This window comes from Micromys minutus, assembly GCF_963924665.1.
Source record: "Micromys minutus genome assembly, chromosome: 9".
NCBI lineage: Eukaryota > Metazoa > Chordata > Mammalia > Rodentia > Muridae > Micromys > Micromys minutus.
Window position 1 is genome coordinate 50,275,409 of NC_137978.1, and position 25,255 is coordinate 50,300,663.

At 52.1% G+C, this 25,255-nt stretch overlaps 1 protein-coding gene across 4 annotated transcripts in view; it reads right to left on the bottom strand.

The window, feature by feature from the left end:
* EPHB2 (EPH receptor B2) overlaps window positions 1-25,255 on the bottom strand; it is a 170,093-nt gene that overhangs the window by 112,398 nt on the left and 32,440 nt on the right. The window lies entirely within an intron of this gene.

The window sequence follows — 25,255 nt, forward strand, 5'->3', positions numbered from 1 at the left end:
CCTCCTCTGTAGTCCTTTCCTAACAAAAGGTTCTCAAAATGGAACTAAACTGTAGCACCTTGAATGGGTTTACATAGATGCATTCAACCATTCATTCAACAGTATATCTCAATGTCCGTTTTGTAACAGGCACTGGCCTAGGTACTTCAAGAGAGAAAAATGTGACCTGAATTCAACCTCTGAAACCTGTCCTCTAACATTTACATGTCTGTAGCGCCACAGGTTCACCTGATCATGTGTACCCATGTACACACATATACTAATAATAAATAATTATATATATATATATATATATATATATTTATATTTAAAAATCACCCAACTATGGAGCAGCTCATGGTCTGGAGATGGAGGAAATGGGCAGAGAGGTCTAGAAGCTCACAGCTCCATACTATCTATGATAGGAGGCGTACTTCACTATACTTCAATTCTGTGCTGGTACAGGCATCATTATCCAATACCCACATTATGCGGCCATCTCTGTAACCACTGCAGACATCACTAATCAATCTCTGTACTTGATGGCCACTACTTACTTCTTCCATAGCATTCCAGGAAATGAAAAAACAGACCATTTGAGACTCTTGCCTGGTCTTGTCCAGTAGCCTCATTTTGGAAAGGGGATCTGGAGCACAGGCAGAAGAGACTTCCTAGAGACCTTATAAGAGACACACAGGTGTCTTGCCTCCTATGGTCTTTATTTCTAGGCACTTGAAACAACTAGTGCTTTGGTCTATGCACCAGGGCCAGAAGAGTGTCCAGGCTGCAGAGACAATCCAAACGAGAGGTAATGAGGGTGTGAACTGTGACAGGGAGGTGTCAATGGAGGGCGGGAAAGGGAGGGGTGTCTAGGCGGAGGTGACCCCAGCCAGACCTCTGAGCTGACAAGGGAGGCTGCAGAATGAGTCTCATGACCGCCTGGGGCTCGAGTTTGTGGTCACTGTGTCCTTTTGCGCTTGAGAGGGGGTGATGGGGAGGGGGTGCCAGGGACAGTGGGAGCCAGTGCCAAGGGCATCCTTTTGATGGCAAATTGGGGGGAAGTTCCATTGTGCAGCTTTGGAGCTGAAAGAAGGTTCCTTTTCACACTCGGAATGCTACAGATTCTTCTTCCTGGAGAGAACAAGGGCTGAACTTTTAACCTGTTTTCTCTCATCGGACTCAGCCAGAGACGCGCCAAGCTGGGCTCTCAGCCTGGGTCCTGCAAGCAGCTGCTGGGGGCAGGGAGAGGGGAGCCTCTCCTGGGACGCAGTGGGGTCGGTTGGGAGGCCAGCCCGCCAAGCAGGTGGCCCCACCCCTTGGCTAGATTCCTGGGCTGACCCCAAGGAAAAAGCACTAGAAGATTCTATGGCTCAGAGGAGGTGGGGCTGGGAAGTGATGCTGGAAAACTGGAACCCAGGGGGTAGAAGTGGCCGCAAGGCACACTGTGAAAGTCAGGGCTTAAATCAGGCTCCCCAGGAAGCGCTGGACTCTGTCTTCCTCCCACCACACCTATCCACACACTGGCCAAACTGGGTGGGAAGCAGCTAAAGGAATAAGCAAGAAAGAAGGCAGCGCTTCCCAGGGAAGAGCAGGAGGGATGAAAGATACAGGTAGTAGAGTCTTGACTCTTTTCTTCCCTCTCCTAGGCTTTGCCTTAACCCAGCTTTCTAGAAACTGTGGCCCCCTGAGCTTTGGCAGGAGGAACCAAAGGGCTGACCTTCCCCGAACCCACCTTGCCCTTTCAACTCTCACGCCCCCTTTCCCTTTGCCTGTAAGAGAGGTGGGCAGGGCAGGGGCCTCAACTTGTGTGATTTCTTAAGTTTGATTTCCCAAGACCACATGATAGGAGGAAAAAAATGACTTCTGCAAGAAGTTCTCCTCTGACTCATATATAGATATATAATGGTATGTGTGCATGTGTGTGTGTGCATGTGTGTGTGTGTGTGTCACATGCACACTAAATAAAAGAACTTTAATGTAATATGTGGGAAGAAAAAAAGAACTCCCCATATTCAGGCTGACCTAGAATTGACAGCAATGCTTCTGCCTCTGCCCCATGAGTACTGGGAACATAGGTGGATACCACCATGTTTGGTCTTAACTCAGTTTTAACACCGGTTCTCTTTCTTGCTGGCCTTGCAATCTCCCCCCTCCACCCCCTCTCAGGTTGAACCCAGGGCTTTAAACAAGCTATATTAACATTCTGCTACTAAGTTATAGTCCCCAGCCTAATATGTTTTGTTTGTTTGTTTGTTTTTTGTTTTTTACAGTAATTTCCTAGGCTGGCCTTGAACTTGAACTCCTGCCTTGAGCTCCCAAGGAGTTGAATTCTAGGCAGATGGAACTAAACCCTGCTAAACTTGGGTCTTCCAAAGCTCCATCCGCCCCCCCCCCCCGCCCTCCACCGAATTCCTACCGGGTATAGACAGAGAGTAAGCACAAAGAGAATATATCAGCCAGAGTCCGTACACGTAGCTTTTCCCTAAGCGCCGACTACTGTCTCAGCTGTAGCATGGGGCTCCCACAACCATCCAATGTCATGCGTGTCACCACAGAGGCTGGCCTCTTAGAAACAGAGGTGAGTCCAAAGGCCTCCAGAACAATATGCTGAACTCTGCAGCCCCAGAGAGGACAACGAAGCTTGCTAACATCTCACAAGCATCGGACCTCACTGGACAGCTACAGCCTCCAAGGACCCCTTCCTGCTCCATCTAAGGCTGCATCCCCGGGATAACCTAGCTTCTTTGTTCAACTCAAGCTCCTTCTCCAGGAAATCTGGAAATCATAGCTCTTGCCTCAGGCAAACACTTGGGCTCGGGTCACCAGCACTAAATTCTACCCCAGTGCCGCCTGCCTCGTAGCATCCAGACAGCTTTCTAATCTCAACATGTTCAAAGGGACAGAGAGCTAAAGTTCACTGAGACCCCGAAAGGTCACGGGCATGCCTTAATCTCAGCAGGAGTTCAAGGCCGTCTTCACTTGCATTCCAGGCTAGCCTGAGGTACTAGAGACCCTGATTCATTCAAACCAGTCAGGGAGATGGCTCAGGGGTGAGGCTACTGGCTACTAAGTCTGACACCCTGAATTCAATTTCGGGGGCACATATGGTAGAAGAAGATAAATAGTTCCCAAAAGTCGTGTATACATATGTGTCGTCTGTCTGTCTGTCTCTCTCTCTCTCTCACACAAATAAGACAAATTAATACGATTACAAAAAACATTAAAAACAAAATAGGCAAAAACTCACTCATATCTGCACAATGCCAAGTGATCAACTTGATGTGCCATTTCACAAACAGGAAAACTGAGGCCAGCAAAGATGCATGAGCTTGCCAGGGTGCCTGTCTATTCCCCCGAGGAGCTGCACACTCACTTCCCACATGGCCTCTCCCTCTTCATCTCCTTCATCTGCCCCCACGATATTCCCAAGTCAGGTCACCCTTGAGCAACACCCTCTTGAGCCTGCTCACCTCACAGCTCCACCACTCTGGATGTTGGGAGAAGCCAGGAGTCCAAGGTGGTAACTTTCCTTGATCACTACCCTTTCTCATTAGCCTGGGCACCCCTGAGGGGTGAGTGCTGGGTTCCCAGGATCCCGGATGGGGCTTGGCCCACAGGAGGTCTCTTCACCCCGCTTCCTGGAGTCTGCTCCGTCAGCCTTGAAGGCTGGATCCTGCCACGAAGACATGACTGTGGCCTTCCCACCTCCAACCTGAGCTAGGACTGCTATGATTCATTTACTATTTTCCTTCCAATTGACTCTTTTTTTTTCTCCCCTTAAGTACATTTTAAAGAGGAAAAAAAGACCTCATTATTAGAAATGGAAAACTCAGTACCGCTGGCATTAGAAGAGGGAAACTAGATGTGAATGAGTACAAATCCAAGGTCCCTCTGTGGGTCACCTGACACCACCTCACTGCCCACACTCTGGGGTGGGGGTGGGGCATGGGTTCCATCAGTCCCCATCCTTACACACATGGTGATGATGACAATCCCTCGCACAGGGAAGCTGTTGCCACTCTGCACAGATAATCAATCACTGTGAGGACCACACCTCAGAATGTGTGAGGTTTGCCATGGGTTGTGGGGATGACTTTCTAGAAGTCCGATGGAGGCTTGAGAGCCAATTAGGGGGAAGGCAGCCAATTCTGGGTGGGATGGGTGGAGTGGGTGGGTTTGCTTTCTGTTGCTATGATAAAATACTGACCAAAACCAACCTTGTGGAAGAAAGGTTTTATTTGGCTTACAGTCCAACATGAAGGGAAGCCAAGTAGGAACACAAGGCAGGAACCTGAAAGCAGGAACTCAATATGACCATGGAGAGACAATACTTACTGGCTTGGCCTACTACCTTTCTCATACGGCCTAAGGATGGCACCACCCACAGTGGGCTAAGCCCTCCCACATCAATCACCCATCAAAGAAATGCTCTACAGACCCGCCTACAGGCCAATTTGACCGGGACAATCTCTCAACTAAGATTCCCTCTTCCCAAGTAGAACTAGGTTTGTGTCAAGTTGACAAAATCTATGACAAAGGACCGGGTGGAACACCAGAAGAAGCAAGGAGGAGCCGGTGGAGGCAGAGCCAGCTGGGTGACATCAACGGCTGGCGGCTGAGCCCTGAGTGGAGCAGGGATGCCCACTGAAGGGCAGCAGCTTGCCAAACCCCTGCACTGGACCAGGCCCAGCAACCCACATCCTCACCTGCTCGCCTCCTGCTGGACACAGCTGTTCATCTGCCCCCACATCTCCACTTGACCAACTGAAGTGCCATTAGACACAAAAGGGTAACAACAAAGACCCCAACAGATCTATGGTGAAAGTGAGGACACACAAACTCTCAGCATCCGGCAAAAACTGGAGCCAGAGTGTTTCTCTGGAGAAAACAGGGTCTGGGCCTCGGGAGTGGCTTTGGCCCCAGCCCTGCTGTACCGCACCCCCTCTGCTTCCTGGAGACTGCACAGAAGAAAGCAATCAGGAGGCCCTGATTGCACAGGCCGGGGAGGCCCGCCGGCCCCTCCGGCTACGTGTGAATGAGCAGTATGCATTTCAGAAATATTTGAGCTAAAAGGGGAGACACACTGAAGTCGTTAGCATCAGGCCGATGGGAGGTGGCTGAGCAGGGGCCCTGCTCCCAGGCTGGGGTAGATGGATGCCCCCCCCTCTTCAACCTACCTCAACAGCTCTGCCTGGACCCATGTTGGGTTGGAATTCTCTAGAGCCAAGTAGACTCTTCATCTGCACTTACATGAGTGAGTCTGAGGGACCCAAGAAAGGGATGTTTCTTAGGCACTTAGGGTATTTTGATGGTTGGCAGAGTCTTAGCACTATTTCAGGTTCACGACAATTGATAGGGTCCATTCCTGTATAGGGGGACCCACTTTACAGATGAGAGGGCTGATGTCAGAGATGGAAAAGCAGCAACTAGCTGAAGAGTCCACATCTGTCCACTCCCACATCTGTTACTTCTAAGATGCCAGGGCTGTAGCCATAAAATGAGACAGCACAGAACAAGAAAAATCACTAATGTGCACACGTGAGTCTCTGTGTGTGTGCGCGTGTTCTCAAGCTAAGTGAGCAGGAGGGAAAGGAGGCAAAGATGGCCCAGGTAGACCCTTGGTGCCATGGCAGGGAAGGGGTCTCCTCTCTGGACCATGAGTGATGTGATATCTCCTGGAGCCCTCATTGTTTTCTGAGACAAAGTCTTACCAGACCCTGGCTGACATTAAACTATGCAGCTTTGCCCCCTCTGATCCTTCTGTGTCCACCTCCCAAGTGCGGGGACCATGGATATGGGCCACCACACATGGTTTTACGTGCGGCTAAGGATTTAAACCAGTGTTTGGTACATGCTAGGCAAGTGCTGTCCTGGTTCCGTCATACGGTCAGTCCTCTTGGAGCCCTCATCTGAGTGAGACCTGTATCTGGCTGTTCACTATAACCTCAGCATCCAGAGCCTGGCACCGGTAGAAACGCTGTTTCTGCACAGGGCAATAGGAGGCAAATCTAAAGCCCACATCCCATCACCAACCCTAACAGACTACAGGATAGAGTCCTAGCTCATCCGCCAGTAAACACACCCCACACCCCTGACATCCAGCCAAGCTAGTTACCCCCACGGGCCATCTTTTCCTTTCTCATGGGGCCAGTTATCCTGCTTGCCGAAGACACAGCGCTACTCTGAGACTTGATGACTTGACTCTTCCAGAATGTTCTCCCTGGAATGCTTGGCCCTTCCTGCTCTGTTAGCTTGGCTCATTCTCCTGCTTCTTCCTGGCAGCTGTCCTTGGCTGTTCCCCCTCTGGCTGGGGTAGGAGCAGAGTCACAGTCATTCAGTGAACATCGATTCCTTTAGCCTGTGCCAAGGACTTCGATGTGGAGACCGACCCACGGGTCCTTGCCTCAAGGAGCACCCAGACTCGTGCCCGACAGATGAACTCACGGCAGGGAGAAGCAGCGGAGTGGTTGGTCCGGGCTGAAAAAACTGGGTCACACACGAAGAAAATCGGCTCTGGCTGTAGAACCAGGAGAGGCATCTCAGAGGAAGAAGCATCCAGGGTGGGTAGAGAGGGCTTAGCCGAATAAAGACATAGTTGGGACGAGCTGGGGCATCTGGACACTGGGAAAACAGGTGACCAGCCTGCACTGGGCTCAGGTACACCTCACTGCAATGGAGCCATGTATAGGCGATCAGAGCCATAGGCATCAATAGCTGTGGCGGAGCCCTGGAGAAGGTGTTGTGGTCTGTCCCGAGACCCACTAGGTAAGAGAGCAGCCCTGTATAGGGAATGAAGTCAGAGCCAAGGTCCAGCTGTGGCAGGAGCTTGAGGATGAAGATGAAGAGCTGTACCCAGGGGCCTTTGCTCCAGCTCCCCACAACACAGTCAGTCAGCCTGCCAGAGGCCCCATGGAGCATGTACTGCCCTGTTTCCTGCACCCAGCTTCTGCTGTATCTGCCTGCACTGGTGAGGCTGAGGTGAGAAAGGCTGAGGCTCTTTCCATGGCCAAATTGAGGACTTCTAAGAGGGGGTCAAAAACAGGGAGTAACTTCAAGACCACCGACAGGTTGGTCTTTTTACTTCTCTGAGTCTTGATTTTTCTCATCTATAAAATGGGGCTGAATAAACCACTGCTCTAGACTCTCACTACAGGGCTTTGAGAAAAGGAGTGGGGATATGCTGGGCCCAAAGCCTGTTGGCTTGTTTTCTAACTTCCTTTTTGAGATAAGGTTGTGCTGTGTAACCTAGGCTAGCCTTAAATTGATATGTGGCTGGGTGGTCTTCAAACTTATGATCCTTTGGCTTTAGCCTTCCGAGTGCTAAGAATACTAGCCTGGCTTGCACGGAGCAAAATGTCAAGAACTGGGGCATACAGAGTCCACAGGGAAGATGGCTAGGGCCTGAGGAGGTTACCTCTGGCAGATACTTCATCTCACTGTGATCTTACAGCAAACGTATGGAGAAACTGAGGCACAGGGCCATCAAGGACTCCAACAGTCCAAGAGGCAACTCCAAGAGGCAAGACAAAATTGGTCCTTTTTGGTTCAATCCCAGAAGCCACCAGGCTACACTGCCTCACAAAGTGGATAGGGAATTATGGCTTCCCTCCATCAGAGCCTTCGGTGTCAGGTCCTCTCACATTCTGGAAGCTGGCACTGTCCTTGCTCATGATAGAAATGAGAAACTCAACCCAGAGAGGCCCAGGAACCTGTCTGCAGTCACATGGCCAGAAAGAAGCAGAGCAGGAATTTGAACCCTGGGCCAGTCTGTCCAGAGACCTCTCCTCTGTATTGAGGACGGGAGGGCTGTTGGCCCAGGATAAGGCCAATTGGGGGATGATGCTGGAGAAACCCTGAGCCAGCTTCTGGAAGGTTCTGATTTCCTAGTGTGAAACCTGCCAGCAGGCACCGTGCTGTTTTCCCCAGCATTGCCGGCTTGGCCCTTGAGCTCAAGGAAAGGGGACCCTGCTAATGTAAAATCCTTATGCAACACTCTTGCCTGTCAGGGCTGCTTCTGGCCCTGGCCTGCCTGGAGCATGCTTGTGTTTTCTCAGGCTCGAATGGAGGAGTCCCCGTGACGCCAGCTCCTGCACCATGTCCCCAGCCTGCCTGCCGCTGGCCTGGGCATCCGCCAGCGCCGGCTGCCCCGGCTGAAATCCAATCCGGCGGGCCAGCCGGGCTACTCACTAACAGCGGGCCGCATTGTGCTGCCCAAGCTTTGGGGGAGTTTGGATTCGCTGCTTAGGGACCCACTTAACCTCCACCAAGGACAGGATGATGGATGGGGGTCTGGGACGGGGTTGTTGGGGGTGGGGTGGGCAGTAAATGAATACCAGTGCTTGCTGAGGAAGGAAGGAAGCCGGGACCAATGGCCTGGACATAGTAAGTGTTCCTTTCGTTCCCACAACAACCCCGGGGATGCCTTTACCAGGCTGGTTTCATACAGGAAACTTGAATTCCGAAATGTTAGGTGACTTATCCAGGATCACACAACTAAATCTCAGGCTATGGTCTCAGAGATTTCCCAATACGTCTGGTTGCCTCTTCATAAACACTTTGGCTTGGATAGATTCACAGGTAATTTCTATCCAATGAGGAATTATGGAATCTCAGTAGGAGGCATTACTGTGTTCACCTACTGTGTCTACCTACTAAGTCTTCTAGTGATCCATCTGGAGACTCTAAGGTGTCCAATTCCTTAAGGAAGAGCTGTTAGTATTTATGGACATTTCAGATAACAAAGCTTAGACAGCGTCACCGGGCCCCAGCCATTTACGTGGGGGTAGTTACCAAATATTAAAATACTTTGTTGGGCCAGTAAAATGGCTCAGCAGGTAAAGGTGCTTGTCTCTGGCCTACAAACACACACATTCTCTCTCCACAGAAGCACTCAAGAGGCAGAGATAGGCAGATTTCTATGAGTTAAGGCCAGCCGGGTCTACATAGAGCATCTGAGGCTAGCCAGGGCTACATAACAAAACAAAAACAAGTACAAAAGACAGTGCATACAAAAAAATAAAACAATTTTCATCTCCCCTCCACCCCTCACCCTGGGTAGAGCTCACACCTACAATAATTCTCCTGGGCACCATGACTTTCCCCCTGAGACGGTCCTAGCCCTCCTGGCCTGTATGGGACACTTAAACATATGGATTTTCTATCCATTTCAAATGTCATCTCCTGATGAGCTGGACTCAGGACTCCCCTGGTCACAGGTGTGTCACTGAGACAGCCTGTTTCTTATTAGCCTCTCCAGTGGACGTCACAGCCACCGCCTCACCTCTTCCCCGTCATCCAGGTCTCCCAGGCTCATCCCAAGTCATATCATCCTCCCGGCTGCCTCGTGTCTCCTTCCGGCAGACACACTCAGAGGTATGAAGACGGCTTAAACACTGGACAACTGTCGCTCTGTGGCTGGGGGAAGCTGGGCTCTAGGAACCCCACAAATACCCAGATCTCGGATGCCAGAGTCCCTTCTACTCAAGAGCAAAGCGTCTGCACAGAACCGGCTCCTCCCAGGAACCTCAGGTCATCTCTACGTTTACCGTTTACCGTATGGGAGACAATACAAGAGCTGTCGAAGCCATCAAACCTCATTGCAGGGGAAAGCCAGAGCAGAGAAAGCAGTCTGTGATTAGTACAGATGTGATTTTTAAAAAGATGGGTCTCGTGAAATGCAGTCAGTCCTCTTAACCCTACAGCCGAGGGTGAGCCCGAATGTCTAATCCTCCTACCTCTACCTCCCAAGTGCCGGATTATAGGCGTACACCATCCCATTGGACTTCCTGAAGGATGTCCATTCCTGGGGATTTGTGTCTACTAGGCGAACACTCTACCGACTGAGCTGCATCCCCGGCAACTAGATACAAAGCTTTTAAAGGCTGCTTTTGACGCACAGTTGGTTAGCTCCACAGATGTAGAGTTGATAGATACCGGAAGTTGACTATGTAATTCATAGCCCTTACTTTGTGCCAACCACTGAGCTGAACTGCCACTGGTGCTCAAAATGTCTTAGGAGACGGTAATTGCGTCATCCCCACTTGCTTATCCACCCAGCCACACCCACCTGTCCATCATTCTCTTCACCCAATAACCTACCGCCCATTCACCCACCCACCCACTCTGGTAGCCTTGCCCATGACAGGGCATCCACTGCCGTCGCTGTGTTTCCCACAGCTCCAGCCTCCTTCCCTCCTACAAAACAAAGCTTCAGAGAGGTTATGAAACCCACCTAACATCACACAGCGAGAAGCATACCGGTAACTCTTTCCCCTCCCTGCTCAGTGATCAGCTCCCTGACTCACTATCTAACTGTCCTGCTGCAAGCAGGCTTAATCGCCTAAGTCGCCACAAATCCTCTGGATGTGAGCAGAGTGTAAATTACAGATCAATACGACACAGGCCACTGCGAAGCCCAGCCGGGCCTACGAGGCTGAAGTCAATTAGCAAACCTGCTGCAGGGTCTGCCTGGGCTGCAGGGCTGCATCTATTTGCCTAATTGGCCCCAGTTTTCCTCCCCAGTGAAGGGCAATTAACTCAAACTTCAGAACCAGGAGCACCCCTCTGCTTCTGGGCAAGGTGTCAGGCATTTAGCCACGTCGGGATTTGCTGTTCTTTCATTCACCAGTGACCCCCACGCACGGATCCATCTGTCTTTCCAACCGTCTGATCATGGCCGTCATCAACAAAGTACCCAAACTTGCACCCACCACCCACACACACATCCATTTACACGCCTGTCCACCCACCCACCCAGTCGCTCATCCGGCAAAGTTCCCGCCCATTCCCACACTCACCGTGAACCACCCAATCTAGGTGGCCGCCCATCCCGCTCCCTTCACACCTCCCCACACACGCTGCCTCTCACTTAGATGTCCCTTTGTTTCCCTCCTCTCTTCTCCTTCTCTTTTTCTCCCCATTCATCTCTCCATTGACTGTCCTTCCTTCCAGCCATTCACTCACACACCCACACATCTGCTTTCCACGCCTTCCAAACACCCACTGTGTGCCAAGCCTGAGTTAGTTAAGTACTGATCACAACAACAACAACAAAATAAAACGGGCACCAGCCTTCAAGAGACCAGCTGATCTGGAGTTTGCTTGCGGTCTTACCCTCAGTTTCTAAACGGCTTCCCACGCTCCACGCAGCCCGTTCTCAGCCCCTGCCCCCTGCTTGGACTGTCATCTAGTTCTGCCCTGCTGTCTTTGGGTCTGGCCTCCAACTGCCTCAAGACAGCCCAGATCTTGTAAGAACAGGACATGCCTGAAGCCTGCTGTACCTCACAAAAGGCCTTCACCCCCCAGCATGGCTCTCTGCAGCAGGGAGGGCTCCACGCACAAGATGACAGGGTTTTGAGTTTTAGGCCTAGATGGATGGGTTGGTCAGGGGCTGGAGCAGACCCCACATGAGTGGCACTTGGCATGAACTCCACATGTAGAATTGAGACAGCTGGACAAAATGTGGGAGGGGGAGAGGGGCAACCAAACTGGACTCCACACCCCACATTCCTCAGTGGCTTTAAAGGGCTAAGCCTCACCTCTTGGAGGAGAGCAGCCCGACCGAGTTCTCTGTTTCCTCTTACGTACTCTACCCATTCTATGGATGAGGGAATTGTAGGACATGGTCAGAGAGGTACAGCAAGTTTCTCAGGCCACACAGCAAACCAAAACAAAACAGATTCCACCTTAAGTCTGATAGCTTCTAATCTCTTTTTTTCGTTAAGGTGTCTGCTGTCTCAGAAGAGGTATTTCTACAGAGAGCCATTTATAACGTAGGTGCAGTATTAAGATAACCCAAGGCAATCCCCACACTCAGGAAGCAGAGGAAGGAGAATCCCTGAGTTCAAGAACAGCCTGGTCTACAGATCGAGTTCCAGGATGGCCAGGCACATGTATAGAAGCCTTCTCTCAAACAAACAAACAACAACAACAACAACAAAAAGCCCAACCAAACCACAAGATACTCTAAGACCCCATTTCTGCTCATGTGACCTCCACTCCAGACCCCCCTCACCCCACGACACTTGGGTTCTTGTCAGCTGCTACAGCATGTTAGGAGATGAGACCCACCAGCCCTGCAAGTCCCTCTAGAGAGCTGTTCTGTTATGCCTCCTTGTCACAAGTGGCCTCTGAGCTTCCACCCCCAGTTACTGCCCATTTCCCACCAACCTGCAATGATGCTGGTCGGAGGAGGAAATGCCAGGCGCAGACTCAGGCCCAAGAGCTTTTAGAACAAATAGGGTGGTGTTAACATCACTGTTGACCACAAAAAGGTTAGTGAGGGGAGAAAAGGCTAGGGGAGACTCTGGTTTTGACATGAAGAGGGCTTTGGGTGACAAGACAGGGTTGGAGGGAAGCCCCCTGAGCCAGCTATGGGGAAGAGACCACCCTATTCCTAGTACCTCCATCATCGTGGGTACTGTTTGCTGAGCACCTACTATCTGTAATGTACCAGGCCAAGTAAGCGACATACAGAATTCATCTCTTTAAACCCTTCAAAGCCCATGTCATGGTCCTTATCTTGCTAATAAACAAATTGGGGGCTCAGTCAGAGTGGACTGAGATTCCCCCCAAATTGGGAGTAAGTTGGTAAGGAAGACTGACTTTAATCTCTGAGTCATGTGACCTGGAATTCCTCTCACTCTCCCAGGGAACCTTTTCTGTGGTATGGCAGAGTCTCAGGGGATGGTCAGGGCAGATGGTAGGGACTCAGAATGGTGGTTTCAGGTCTGGGCACCAAAGCATGGAATATGGGAAGCAGGCATGGTCTGATCCAGAGCTAGAGGCCTGTTGCCAGGCAGAGGGAGGTGGAGGGGATAAGGCCACCTCGTAGCCAGTTGGGTGCTCCATCCACCACAGCTGTGGATGCTTTTGTGGTCTCTGTGGAGTTGTCAGAGAGGCGTGAGAAAGGCCCTGGACCTGCCACTATAGAGCTCTCCTGGCTTCTGGTGAAGTGTGGCAGAGGAGAATCGTGACCATACAGATGAAGGTGGTGGGAGCTTTCTGGGAGAGGTAAGCAATCTCGAGGTGTTCTCTGAATCTGTGCCTTACATCGGGAAACAGAAAGCTGCTTATGACAGGAAAACATGCTTCCTTTCCAGCCTGGAAGGTCAAGACCAGTGTGACATTTATGCCTCTCTTGGTGTCACCGTGGTGGTACCCCGGCCTGATCCCTTCGACTCTAAGGCTCACTGGACTGTTTCACTCGGTTATTCATGGCGATACCTTGTCTAGGGGGTCCTGAAAGAGAGACACACAAGAGAAGGTCTCGAGTTTCTTCTGCACAGCAGATGCCCTTCTGGCCTCCACATGCCTGCCCACACTGTTTTCCCCAGCCAGCATGTCCCCCATGTTCTTCTGGAAAACTCTGAATTGGCCTTAAAGACTCAGTCCTACTAGGTCTTCCTCAGGAAGCCTTCCCTGCCTGAGCAAAAATGCCCCTCCTCCCAGTACTAACTTTCCCTCCAACATCTGAAGTCACTTCCTGGACTTGTTTGAAGTGAGCCCAGGTTCCTGCACGGGACCAGTTAACAGTCTCTTCCAGACATGAGGAGAGCCACCTCAGATGATGAGCAAGTGACCATGTGCTCAGCTGCTGAGCAGGACAGGCCCGGCCCTCTGGACCCATCTCTCAGCCCTACAACCAGGCTCCTCCTCACTAGGGATTCTGTGTCAGCAGGCAGCGGGCACTGGGGATGGGGAGGGGTATCAGACCCACTGGCTCTTGGAGTCAGGTTAGGAACGTCTGCTCTAATTGGAAAACCCAAGCATCCCCTGTGCCGGCATCTATCTGGCTAAGGCAGATGATTTTCTTAGAAGGTAAGGTATGTGGTGGATGGTCCCCTCAGGCTAATGGGGGATCCTGATGCCTTTGCTTCCCACACAACCTCAGTGACCTCATCCGGAAAATGGGGATGGTAAATACCCACCCAGGAGAACCAATCAGAAACTCTCAATCTAAGGCCCACCCTACAATGACCATCACCCTGTCTCCTGGGGGCCAACAGTAACGAGGGAGACCTCTGAGGTGGCCGGTGGGGCCAGACTGGAGCATGTGAACTTCGGCCCATAGCTGTACCTCCCTGCTGCCCCTCTGAACATCCATGATACTACACCCTACGGAGGCTACTTTCCAGAGTTCCGTCAAACAAATGTGGTAGCGGAGGCCCAGACAAGATAGGGACGGTGACTTGTCTGAGTTCTCCAGGGAGCTGGGGTGTGCTGGGATTCTGGGCATCACCCGAGGCTTTCTTCCTGCTACCTCCTTCCACAGCTCGGAGTCCCCTGGGCCAGGCCTGGCAGGGAGCGTTAACTTGGCCTTATTTAAAGTTGCAATTATCTGTCCCATCTCCCGCTGGCTTCGCCCGGCTCTCCGGGGAGGTGGGAAGACCCTGACGGAGGATTCAGAATGGGGAGTTTCTAGGGAATCTCCCCGAGGCTGGTGAGGGAGGCTGAAGGCCTCATCTCCACATGTCTAGAGGACTTTACTTTTTCTTCTGCCTTCTGAGCCTCTCTCTCTGGTGCTCCTGTCCTAGAAGCCGGCCATGCCCATGGGGCTTCACAGAGTTGAAGGGATGCCTTCTCAGTTCTACAGAAGTGAGCGGGTCACAGCAGGCTAAGAGGGAAGGGATGGTTACGGCACTGTGCAGGAAGCATCCGGGACCCAGCAGGATGGAGGCAGGTGAGACCCCACAGCTGGGTGCTGGGTGGTGGGTCTAAAAGTTAGGGCCAGGGAGACGGAGACAGGAAGGCTGAAGAGAGCGGGATGGATCAGAGAAAGGCATGAACAAAGGACAGTGATGGCCACAGGGTTGAGTTCAGGATTCAACACACTAGTGCCTAACGCTGGGTTGAGGAGTGTGACAGCTCTGAGAAAGGAGCTCGGAAGAGGGCTGGGGGTGGGGTGGGGATGGGTCAGTCTGTAAAGTGGAGGTGGGTGGGTCAGTCTGTAAAGTGTGTGTGGGAATGGGTCAGTCTGTAAGGTGGGGGGATGGGTCAGTCTGTAAAGTGAGGGGGGGATGGGTTAGTCTGTAAAATGTGTGTGGGGGGGATGGGTCAGTCTGTAAAGTGTGGGGGGATGGGTCAGTCTGTAAAGTGGGGGGGGATAGGTCAGTCTGTAAAGTGGGGGGGGGATGGGTCAGTCTGTAAAGCACTTGCTACAGGAGTATGGATGGGATTTCTGGCAAACCTTAGGATGGTTCAGATCCCTACCCGACTTGGCACCCAGAAGCCACACTACCTACCGTTGCTACTGCAGACGTGAGACCATTCTGTCCGGCCAAGGCAGAAGACAAGGCTTTCTTGTCAGTGGGACACAGAATAACCATGTGCCCCACCCACTCCCCAATGCCAAGACACCCACATCCTAACCCTCAGAGTGTGAACATTGCCTTAAATGGCAAAAGGGGGGAGACTTTGCAAGAATTAAGGATCGTGAGACAGGAAGATTGCCTGGAATACCCGGAGTGGGTCAGGTGTTAGCATGAGAGTCCTCATGCTGGCGGGGGACAGGAGGGACAGTCAGAGCTGAGGAGGGCGGCTGGGGTCGAGGGCGATGCTGTAATAACTGAGCCCAAGAACACTGTGGGCTCGGGAAGCTAGAGGCACAAGCGGACACTCCCTGGGGCTTGAGCGGGTGGAGGGGGAGGATGTGGCCCCAACACCCACATCAGTGAATCCCTCTTCCCTGACCTCCCAAGCTATGTGATGCTAATTTTGTGCTGCTGGGAGCCACTAAATGAATCCCGTGGTAATTTGTCACAAAGATGACAGAAAGATTGTACCATTCATAACGGAGCTAGTGCCAAGTTGTCACCCTTTCCCCCATGTCTGTGAACAAGTTAAGATGTGGCGGACCCGGGGTGCCTCGGGCCACTTTCCTGGATGGTGAGATACCATGATAGTCTTCCACCAAAGACTCAGTGTCAGCCACCTACCAGGTCCCTGCCAGGAACCTCATCTTCCAGAGGCCTGAAAGACAAGCACTATTATCAGCCCATTCTACAGATGAGGAAATCAAGTCTCAGAGAAGAGAAGGCAGGGCTCTCCGGGCTGACATCTTCCTAGTCAAGGCTCACATAGCTTCTCAGGACCCTGCTCATTCCCAGGTTGCTTGGTTTCTGGCTGCTGTGGGCTGCTGTGTGGCTCTAAGACCACTTCCTGCCCAGCACTCAGAGCCTTGAGGCAGGAGCCATATCCTCTAATCCATCTCATAGAGCTTTGCAACCAGGCAAGGAACAGAGTGCTGCAGAGAGCTGACCCGCAAGGACAAGTGACATTTTGGGAGTTGAGGAAGCAGGTCATCTGCTAGAGCACAAAGCCCTGGGTTGGGTCCCCAGCACTGCATAAAACAGGCACAGTGGTCATCTTAGCTCCTCTCGGCAGGAGAAAGCAGAAGAAGGATTAGAAGTTCAAGGTCATTCTATCCTACACAGTGTACTGAGGTCAGCCTAGGATACCTGAGACTGTCCCAGAACCCCTTCCCTCCAAAAGAGAAAAGAGACGGCACTCCAGGGGTCATGGGAAAGCTCTCCCGGATGCTGCCTGCTTCCTCTACACAGGCGGCTGAGTGGCTGGTACCCAGGGCTCCCATGATTCTGCCGCCTCATTTCCTGTTTCATAGTCACCCTCGTGAGGTGTTCAAGTCATGGAGGGAAATGCTTGCTGGGTCACAGTCCTACAGGGGAGCCCCAATATCACGATGATCTAGAATGCTGGGCTTGCAAGAAGGGAAGAGCTTCTCTAGGACCTCCAAACCAGGAAGAAGCCCCACAGGAACAGAAAGACCCCTGGCTTGCTTGCCTTTCAGGGATCAAGGCACAGCAAACTGATCATCCCACCCAGCGTTGGCCCTGTGGAATTCATGCGGCCTCCTCCAGAGACAGAGGCTCCAGGTGTGTACCTGGGGACCTGTGTCCAGGGCCTGCCCTGAGACATGGCTCTCTCTCCTTTCTCAGTGGGGCTTCAAGGGTTGGGTACTCCACCAGCCAAGAGAAGGGAGACTGGGGCTAGGGTCTCAAGTGGTCCTTGGTTGGTGCTCTCGGGGCCATTGCCGGCACCACAGTCCTTCCCACACACTCCTGGGAGACGGCCTCAGATGACTCCCGACTGTGTTGGTGCCAGGCTTAGGGAGGAGGAAGCAGGCTGGATGTCTCTGCCACAGCAGGCCGCAGCACTTGCGCGGAATCCCAATTGAGCTATTTTTAATGTGCTTCAATTTTCATTTTCTTTTATTGGAAAACACAGATGGTGACTTGCTGCCCCTCATACTGAGTGGTGCTGGGGGGAAGGGAGGCGTGTGGCACACATGCAGGCGCCCCTCCCAGTGCTGGGGAACCAGAGCCAGCACCAAGCTCTGCTGTTGCCTCTAGCCTCAGTTTACCTATTTGTGAGAGTCTAAGCCGATCTGGGAGATGGTGCCCACTGTACGCTGGCAGAAGCAGGCATCCAACGTCAGGGCTGGGTTGCCAGGAAAAGAGAAGTTGGGGTTTGTGGCACTGTTGGCTTTGGGAGTCAGGGGGCACCTTACTCAATCCCCGGATTGGGTGGAGGGCTTTCTCTCCATTTCGAGGATGCAGAAATGGAAGCCCAGACACCAAGCGTTGTCCAGGTTGCATAAGCCTGAGTTTGGCTCCTATACTCAGTTCTCTGAGGTCTTTCCTACCCTTGAGTTCCCATGATGTATTCTCAGGATAAAAAAAAAAGCAATCGTGGGCCAGGAGTTAACTCTGAAGTCCTGGCTGCAAAAGCACGGGGACCTGAGATTGATTTTTGGAACCCACATGAGACTCTGCTTCCTCCATTTGTCCCAACGGTAGCAACACTGGGTGATGAGTCTCAGCTGGCAGTGGCTCACCACTCATGAGGATGCTTCCAACAGCACTGACCCTTGCAATCCCACATCACCACAAGACCAACGTCACTAGAACCATGGGCGCCAACTGTCAATCAGGAGCTAGGTTCTGGATCTTTAAAGAAGCAATGATGCCACAGCTGGCCTAAAGGAGCCTGTAGACCTGCTGCCCGGCTCCACCGTTGACTCCGGAAACAGATGTTATCGCCGGGTTTCGCTTGGCTGAGCTGTGTGGCTCTTAGGGAGTGCATCCACTTCTCTGAGCTTTAGCTTCCCTATCTGGACAAACGTGTCATACTGGCTATAGAAAGACTGAGATGAAAAGGCCAGAGAAGAGACACAGCCACCTTCCTAAGGGTGGTTACAAACTTCCTGGGGATACAGGGAGCTGCCCAAGGAGGAAGTGAGAAAGTAGACTGCCAGGAGCAGGGTGGTGGGAAGTGACTTTTCAGAAGCTTTGGATGTACTCAGACAACCCAACATCTGGGTCCATTTTTCCAAGCCATAAGAACTCTCCTATGTGGCAGGTGCCCTGCCCCCTATAATTAGGATAACAGGAGGTTCCTAGAAGCTTGGGTTCTCAAAACACAGGGTGCCTCTCCCCAGTGGCATGGCTAGAGTCATCTGCAATGGGGCTGTAGGGCTCAGTAGCTTGAGAATAACTTGTGTGGGCAGCCAGGGCTCCATCTGGACCTCCTGTCCTTTACCCATTAGGCTTCAATGCCATGTCTGGATCTGAATACAGCTGAAGTCCCTAGTCTACCCTGGTGGCTTGGCAAAGGCAACTGGGCTCCCCCAGTGCACCTACTTCATCCCATACCCAAGGTATAACTCATTCCTAGTGCCCCAGTCCCACCAGACTACGGGAGTTGGGAGGGCAGGGTCAATGCAGAGGTGGGAATGTGGCCAGATGAGCCAAGCGCTGCCGATGTCTTGGTCTTCTGTAGACGGGTGAGCTGGGCTACCATTCCTATCCGCTTGGTGGCTTGGCATCTACAAGTCAGAGGGCCTGATGCAACACAGAACACACGTTTCTGGGCAGAGTGTAGTCTAGATGGGGTTTGGAGACAGTCCTTGGCCTTGTCACCCACTCCCTAGGCCATGAACTTTGGGTTTGAGACCACATGGGTAGTGGGGCTACAGAGAGAGAGTGTGAATGCCATTTAGGAAGGTCAGTTGTTGATTCTAAACATGACACCTTCTTCTTGAAGGGGGACATGGTACACACTTTGGGGGGAGTATAATGGGAGCAACACTGAATCCTTAGTCCTATGGAGTCAGCTGAAGCAGAGCCACAGCGCGGACTTGGCTGCTGGTTGAGCTCTGGACACCGCACTTCACAGTTTACAAAGCATGTCTCCTCACTGCCCCATGCTTTCTTACAGCTGTCCTACAACAGGGACACTTGTTGATCAGACCTTCACTGGGTGCACTGAGTGGAGCAGCGTGGGTGCTAAGGGAGATGACATCAGGCCCTCCAGAAGTGTGGATGATCCAATGTGGGGCAGGAAGAGCCTAGGACAGACAGACCGTCGTTGAGTATAGTAAAGAGCACGCTGCGTATTAGTGAGAGACATGGAAAAGGACCATTTTATAGATGAAGGAACTGTGGTTGTGTGAAGCCAAAGGGTTGCTCAAGATCTGTGGACATTAGGCCTGGTCTCTGATTCTAGTGCTCTCCAGAAAGCTTCATGACAGGTCAGAAGCCAGTCAAGTCATAACATGAAGATATGTTCCATGAAGAAATGGCAGTCATCCTGAGACGTTAAGTATCCACGATCCCACCTGGTCCTTTCCTGATGTGTTCTTCAGTTGGCTAACACATCCGTCCATCCATCCATCTATTCATCCACCCGTTACTCATCCATCTACCCATCTATCAGTTTACCTGCCATCCACTCACCCATCCATCCATTTATCTATCTACAGACCCATCCATCCATCACCTACCCAAATCAGCCGGCCCACTCCGTGGGTACAAGGCTGTGGTCTAGAAGATGAGGATACAGATTGGTTTGACTAACTAGCGGCTTCATTATAAAAGATTAAATATAATCTCAGAAACAGGTCCAGCTTACCTCCCACCCACCCACATGTTTCACAGGGAGGAACTGAGGCTCACAGGGGTCACTTGGCTCACATAAGGAAAGGCCACAAATGAGAGGTACCACTGACACTCTAGTCAACGTTTCCCAGGCCCCAGCTGATGCAGGCAGCCAGACTCCTGCAGTGGGTTCAGGGTCAGAGCTTAAGCTGCCCTGAGGCATCCTTGCGCCCTTCTTGACACGGTCCTAGAGCCCAGCTGAGAGTCAGTGCTGTGAGAACAATGGCCAGTTTGGGCTCAGCACTCACACAGGGTAAACCTAGATCCAAGGAAGGCCTTGAGCCCTGTTGGCTGCTATATCATCCCTATTCCAAGGACAGGGTCTTGGGACTCTGCAGGGTGCTTCAAACTCTCAGGAATAGGTGGCTATATCTTTGCTTTGGGGATCGCAGCACACACACACACACACACACACACACACACAGCCACACAGCTTCTGGTTGGGGAATATAGCTTATGGTGGGGCACTAACTTAGTGTGCTTGAGGACCTGAGTTCTACCTCTAGTCCTGTGTAACCTACCATGTAAAGTAGCTCTGTGCATGAGTAACACCTGATGTCTAACATCATCAAAATGACCACTGCACAGAGGAGGACACCAGAGTTCAGACAGACAACAGAATCTGTCCTGGGTCCCCGGCAGAGCAACAAGGGCTTTTGGAGGGCAACAGCTCTGCTCTGGGTCCACCTTCTGAAATGTGCCTGTTCATCTGGTCAAAGCTTGCTACTACCTTTCAATGCCTGCCGTCTTGGGGGAGAACCTTTCCTGATTTCCCAACCACATACGCTCAACCTGGAGCCAGCCTGTACTGCAGCATTCTGGGAGCCCATCTGGGTGGATCCTGAGGCTTCCAGCAGAGAGAACTCCCCAAGAACTCTAGACTGTCCCAAGGGAGCGCTGAGTGTCCTCAGATCTACAGAGCCAGCCAGCCAGCCACCCCACCGCCCATTGTCAAGGAGAAGCCCCTCCCCCAACATCACCTCCACCACTGCTCTGAGTTTTAAAAAAGAAATTCCTGAGTGAAAACAAAATATGCTTATTATATGATATTGAGACACTATAGCAGGGTCTACAGTAAGAAGTCAAAGCCTTCTCCCCGGGAGGTGGGTGCAATTAGTGATCATTTAGACATTTTGCTGCACATTAGTGTATATTTTTAGAGGCATAAATGGGTATTTATTTCTTTGAAAGTCACAAACGGAACCACATTCCTACTGACGTTCATGCTGCTTGTAACTTGCTTCGAGCCTTCCACATCTGCCAACCCAGATACACAAGGTGCTGGAACGTTCTCCAGCTTCCTGCCTGTAGTTTGTATTTGTAGCTCTTATCTACTCGCCACTCGGAGGTCTGTGAGGGGAAACTGAGGCTACAGGTGCTGCCCGTCTTGGGCCTGGCTCTCGGGAACTGTGGCTGCGATGTGTACAGAGTGGAATCGGGGTCAACATGTCCACGCTGAGGACTGAAGAATGTCCTTAGCTCTCCCCCTTCCCAGAAGTCCCATCTTACCCGCCAAGGCTCTGTCCTCCCCTGGTCACATCCCCCCACACCTCATAAATCTACAACCAGCCAGGCCTGCTCAGCTCAGCCAGGATGCCCCTGATATCCACGACAGCACTACACTGGAAGAAGGTGAACCCAAAACTTGGACCCACCGACAGTCTCAGCCCTGGGCCCTGACCTGGCTGGGCTTGACCGGGGCCCCAGGTTAACCTCTCTCTCTCTCTCTCTCTCTCTCTCTCTCTCTCTCTCTCTCTCTCCTTTCCAGGCCAGCTGCCCAGCTGGGCTTCCTGCCTCCCCTGTGGGGCCTTCCCGACGCCCATCCATCCTGAAACCGCAGCCGCACAGACCGTCCTGAACACTCTCTTTATCATGTCCCTCCCTGACTGTGGCCTGCCAGTGGCTCCCCTGGGCCCGTGGGAGAGAGTACAAACCTCTTCCCCCAGAATTCCTGAGCTGGCTGCAGTTCCTCTGGTCCCCCTAGCCCCCACCCTAGCCACCCTGGGCTATTTAGTCCAGCTATCCCACTTGGCATGAGTCCCTTGTCCTGAACTTCAACATGCCCGGTATAGACGAGACTGCACCCTCCAAGGGTGTGGTCCTGGGTCATCACCAAGCTCTCAGACAAAGACCTTGTCCCCTAGACTCCGAGGACCGCCTGAGAGGAGCCACGCTAGCTTTGGACATAGCATTTGGTCTCTTCTGAAGACCAAACACCTGTTTCCTTCTTGCTTTCTAAATCCTAAACCTAATAATATTAGAAATCCCAGCAAACAAACAGGGGCCTGCGGCAGGTCTAAGAGATTATTTATTGAATCAAACTTTCTTAATCTAGATGTGCTTTTGAGAGAAGCAGAAGCTCATCTTAGATCACAGTGGTGGAGATAGAGTCAGAGGCAAAGTCAGAGCAGAGCAAGGATTCATCTGAGGTCTCCAGCTGTCCCTGGGGAGTGCCCCTTTTCGGAGCCTTCCTCTCAAAGGAAGACTGGGTGAGAGGGTCCCTGTGTCTGGGGCACTGTGTCCGGCCTCTACAACCAATAAAGCCCATCTGAGGTGGGACAGACAGCGCAGTGGGGATTGAACAGACCTTTTCTGGCCACAACTTGACTGAGGGTGGCATCTGACCAGATTAATTTGGGCCTTTTCATCTTCCATATATACCCACATGGTAGACAGAGAGAACTGACCCCCAAAAGTTGTCCTCTGACATCATACATGTTGTAGCATGTGCATATTATCCTCCCCAAGTAAACCCATAAATGCAATCAAAACTCTTTTAAAAACATTTCCTGCTCTCTGTCTGTCTGTCTGTATGTCCATCTAACTGAATGTTTAATGGTAGACAGGGGAGAGCTTACTGAGTAAAAATGATCACCTTGAAAGCTCCAGGGGCTGAGTTCAACTTCCAGAATCCATGTAAGACACCCAGATGTGGTAGCCCAGGCTTTTAGTTCAAACACCGGGGAGGTAGAGACTGGCAGAGTCTTGGGGCTCACTGGCTAGCCAACCTAAACCTGACCAGTGAGCTCCAAGGTGGACAACACTGAGTAACACACACACACACACACACACACACACACACACACACACACCAGCTGTTACAAGTGAGCTTCAAGGCACTGGGAGCCACCACACAGTGACCCATCTCAATAAGAACCATTCTCAGCTCAGGATCTGAGTTCCCTCTTGGGACAGTCTCAGGGATGTAGCGGTACCCAGCACTGCCCCGGTGAAGGCTATGACATGGGAAAAGTTGCCGCTATCCAGTTTTTTCAGATCCTCAAACAGATGTGTCCCCTTGGCTGCTGAAGCTTTAACGTTCACTCTGGTGCTCACTGCTCTGTAACAGCATGAAGGCTGGGCAGCAGATACAGGGGCTCATTAGACACGACTTTGGGGTTCCCCTAACCTGCAGATGCTACTTTTCCTAGACCCCAGGGCCCTCCAGGATGCCCAGAGCAGGTCCACAGCACATGGGACTGTGGGAGCATATGGGACAGAGAAGGCAGAGCCTTCTAAGGCGCAAGGCTCCTTGGTCCACACCTGGTTCTCATGAATTGGCCTCAGCTCCCAGTGTCTGCCCTTCTCTGGGGTCCCCTCCAGCCTCCCAGCCTCTCCCTTGCACGGAGTCCGGCAGCGGCTGTGAGTACAGGCCGGGGCAGGCAGATGCAGGCCGCGCTGCCTTGTGGCAGCCACAATATTTATAGTCACGGTTACCTTCTGTTTGTGTCAAAAGACATCGGGCTTTATTTACAGCACAGAGGTGCCTTTCCTGAACAGCCTGACTCTTTTACTCTAACAAATAGAAAAGTGAGTTATTTCTAGAACAGCAGCAAGAACATGGCTCAAGATGCTAACGACCAAGAGGCGAGACCCAACGGGGAGCCACAGCACAAAAGGACTTCAGAGCCCCTGTGAGGCCTAACTCTGTCTGGCACGCGGGTACAGCTGGCATCTTTGTGGGCTGTGAGAGATTCCAGGTTGGTTCTCTCCCCAGCAATGATATGAGAGGTCTAATGTCATGGTACCTGAGGCTACCTCAGGGCCTGACACTAGCTCAAATTCAAGCACCTCTCACCTGGGGCCCGGGTCAGGGAACAGGATGGGGAGCAGGCTAACCAAGCCTTCCCTCGTCTCCCCATCCCACGCCCTCCCCTCGGGTCTGAGGGAAAGACGTGGGGATGGGCCCCATCCCCACATCTGGAGCTTGTTATTACTGGGGCTGGTGAGGCATAGGATACAAATGGGTCCGGCAAGGGTTTAGATAAATACGGGATGATAGATCCGCACCAGGCTACGGAGGGGAAGTGCGGGGATGTTCCTGGAAGACGCTTAACCTTGTCAAGCTCCCCGACAAACTGTCCCCAGGGGGGCGTCTACTCAGCAGCTCATCTTCTGCTTCTGCCCCACGCAAAGCTGTCCCAAGTGCAGCCTGGGGGTGGAGACATCCCCCAGTCTCAGGACTTCCAGCCTCCTCCTGAGACAAGGCCTGCGCCTGGAAGACACTCCACTCCCTTTCTGCACTACACCGGGAAGCCCTCCCTGACCACCCAGGCTGGTGCAGGGCCCGAGGGTAACTCACTCAGGGGGCCAGCAGAACCTAGCAGAGGGCAAGGTGTGTAGTGACCATATGGTCCCGGTCAAGTGACCACCACGGTGCTGTACACGTGCATGAGCAACCTCCACAGCCACCTTGGAAGGCAGCCTCACTGTATAGACAAGGGTAATACCTTCTGAGCTCAGAGAGGTAAATCCCTTGCCTAAGGTCACACAGCCAGGAATCTTGGGCAGCAGAACTTTGACTCTAGTATTCACATTCAACGCTGAGATACCTCACCCCACTAGGAGGGGGATGGGCTGAGATTGGTGGCTGGTCGATACGTCAAAGGGTTGATTGATAAGTAAGGATACCACTAGGGTCAGGCCTTCTCAGAGGCCGCACAGTGGCTCCCTGCCTCCCATGTCCCATCTATACCATGGTTTTGATGAGGCTCTGTTTGCTGTTTTGTTCTGTGTCCACAAGGGACAAAGATCATCACACCTAATGTGAAGACCTCTCGAGACGTTTCTAAGGACCCGCATCAAACATGGCCGTATGGAAGGCAAGAGAGGAAACCAGGGCAAAGTGGGGACACATGGGGCAAGTTGACTCGGCAGGAAAGTCAAGTGTGTGAGTCAGGCTCCCTTGGCCTCCTACATCTTCCAGGCCTAGGGAACAGAAGGATAGCTAAGTCTGAAGGAGAGCCATCCTGAGGAGGGTCGACCAGGGCCAGAAACCGGGTCTGAGTCTGGGTTAGCTCAAGGGTTAGCTGAGTCTGTTT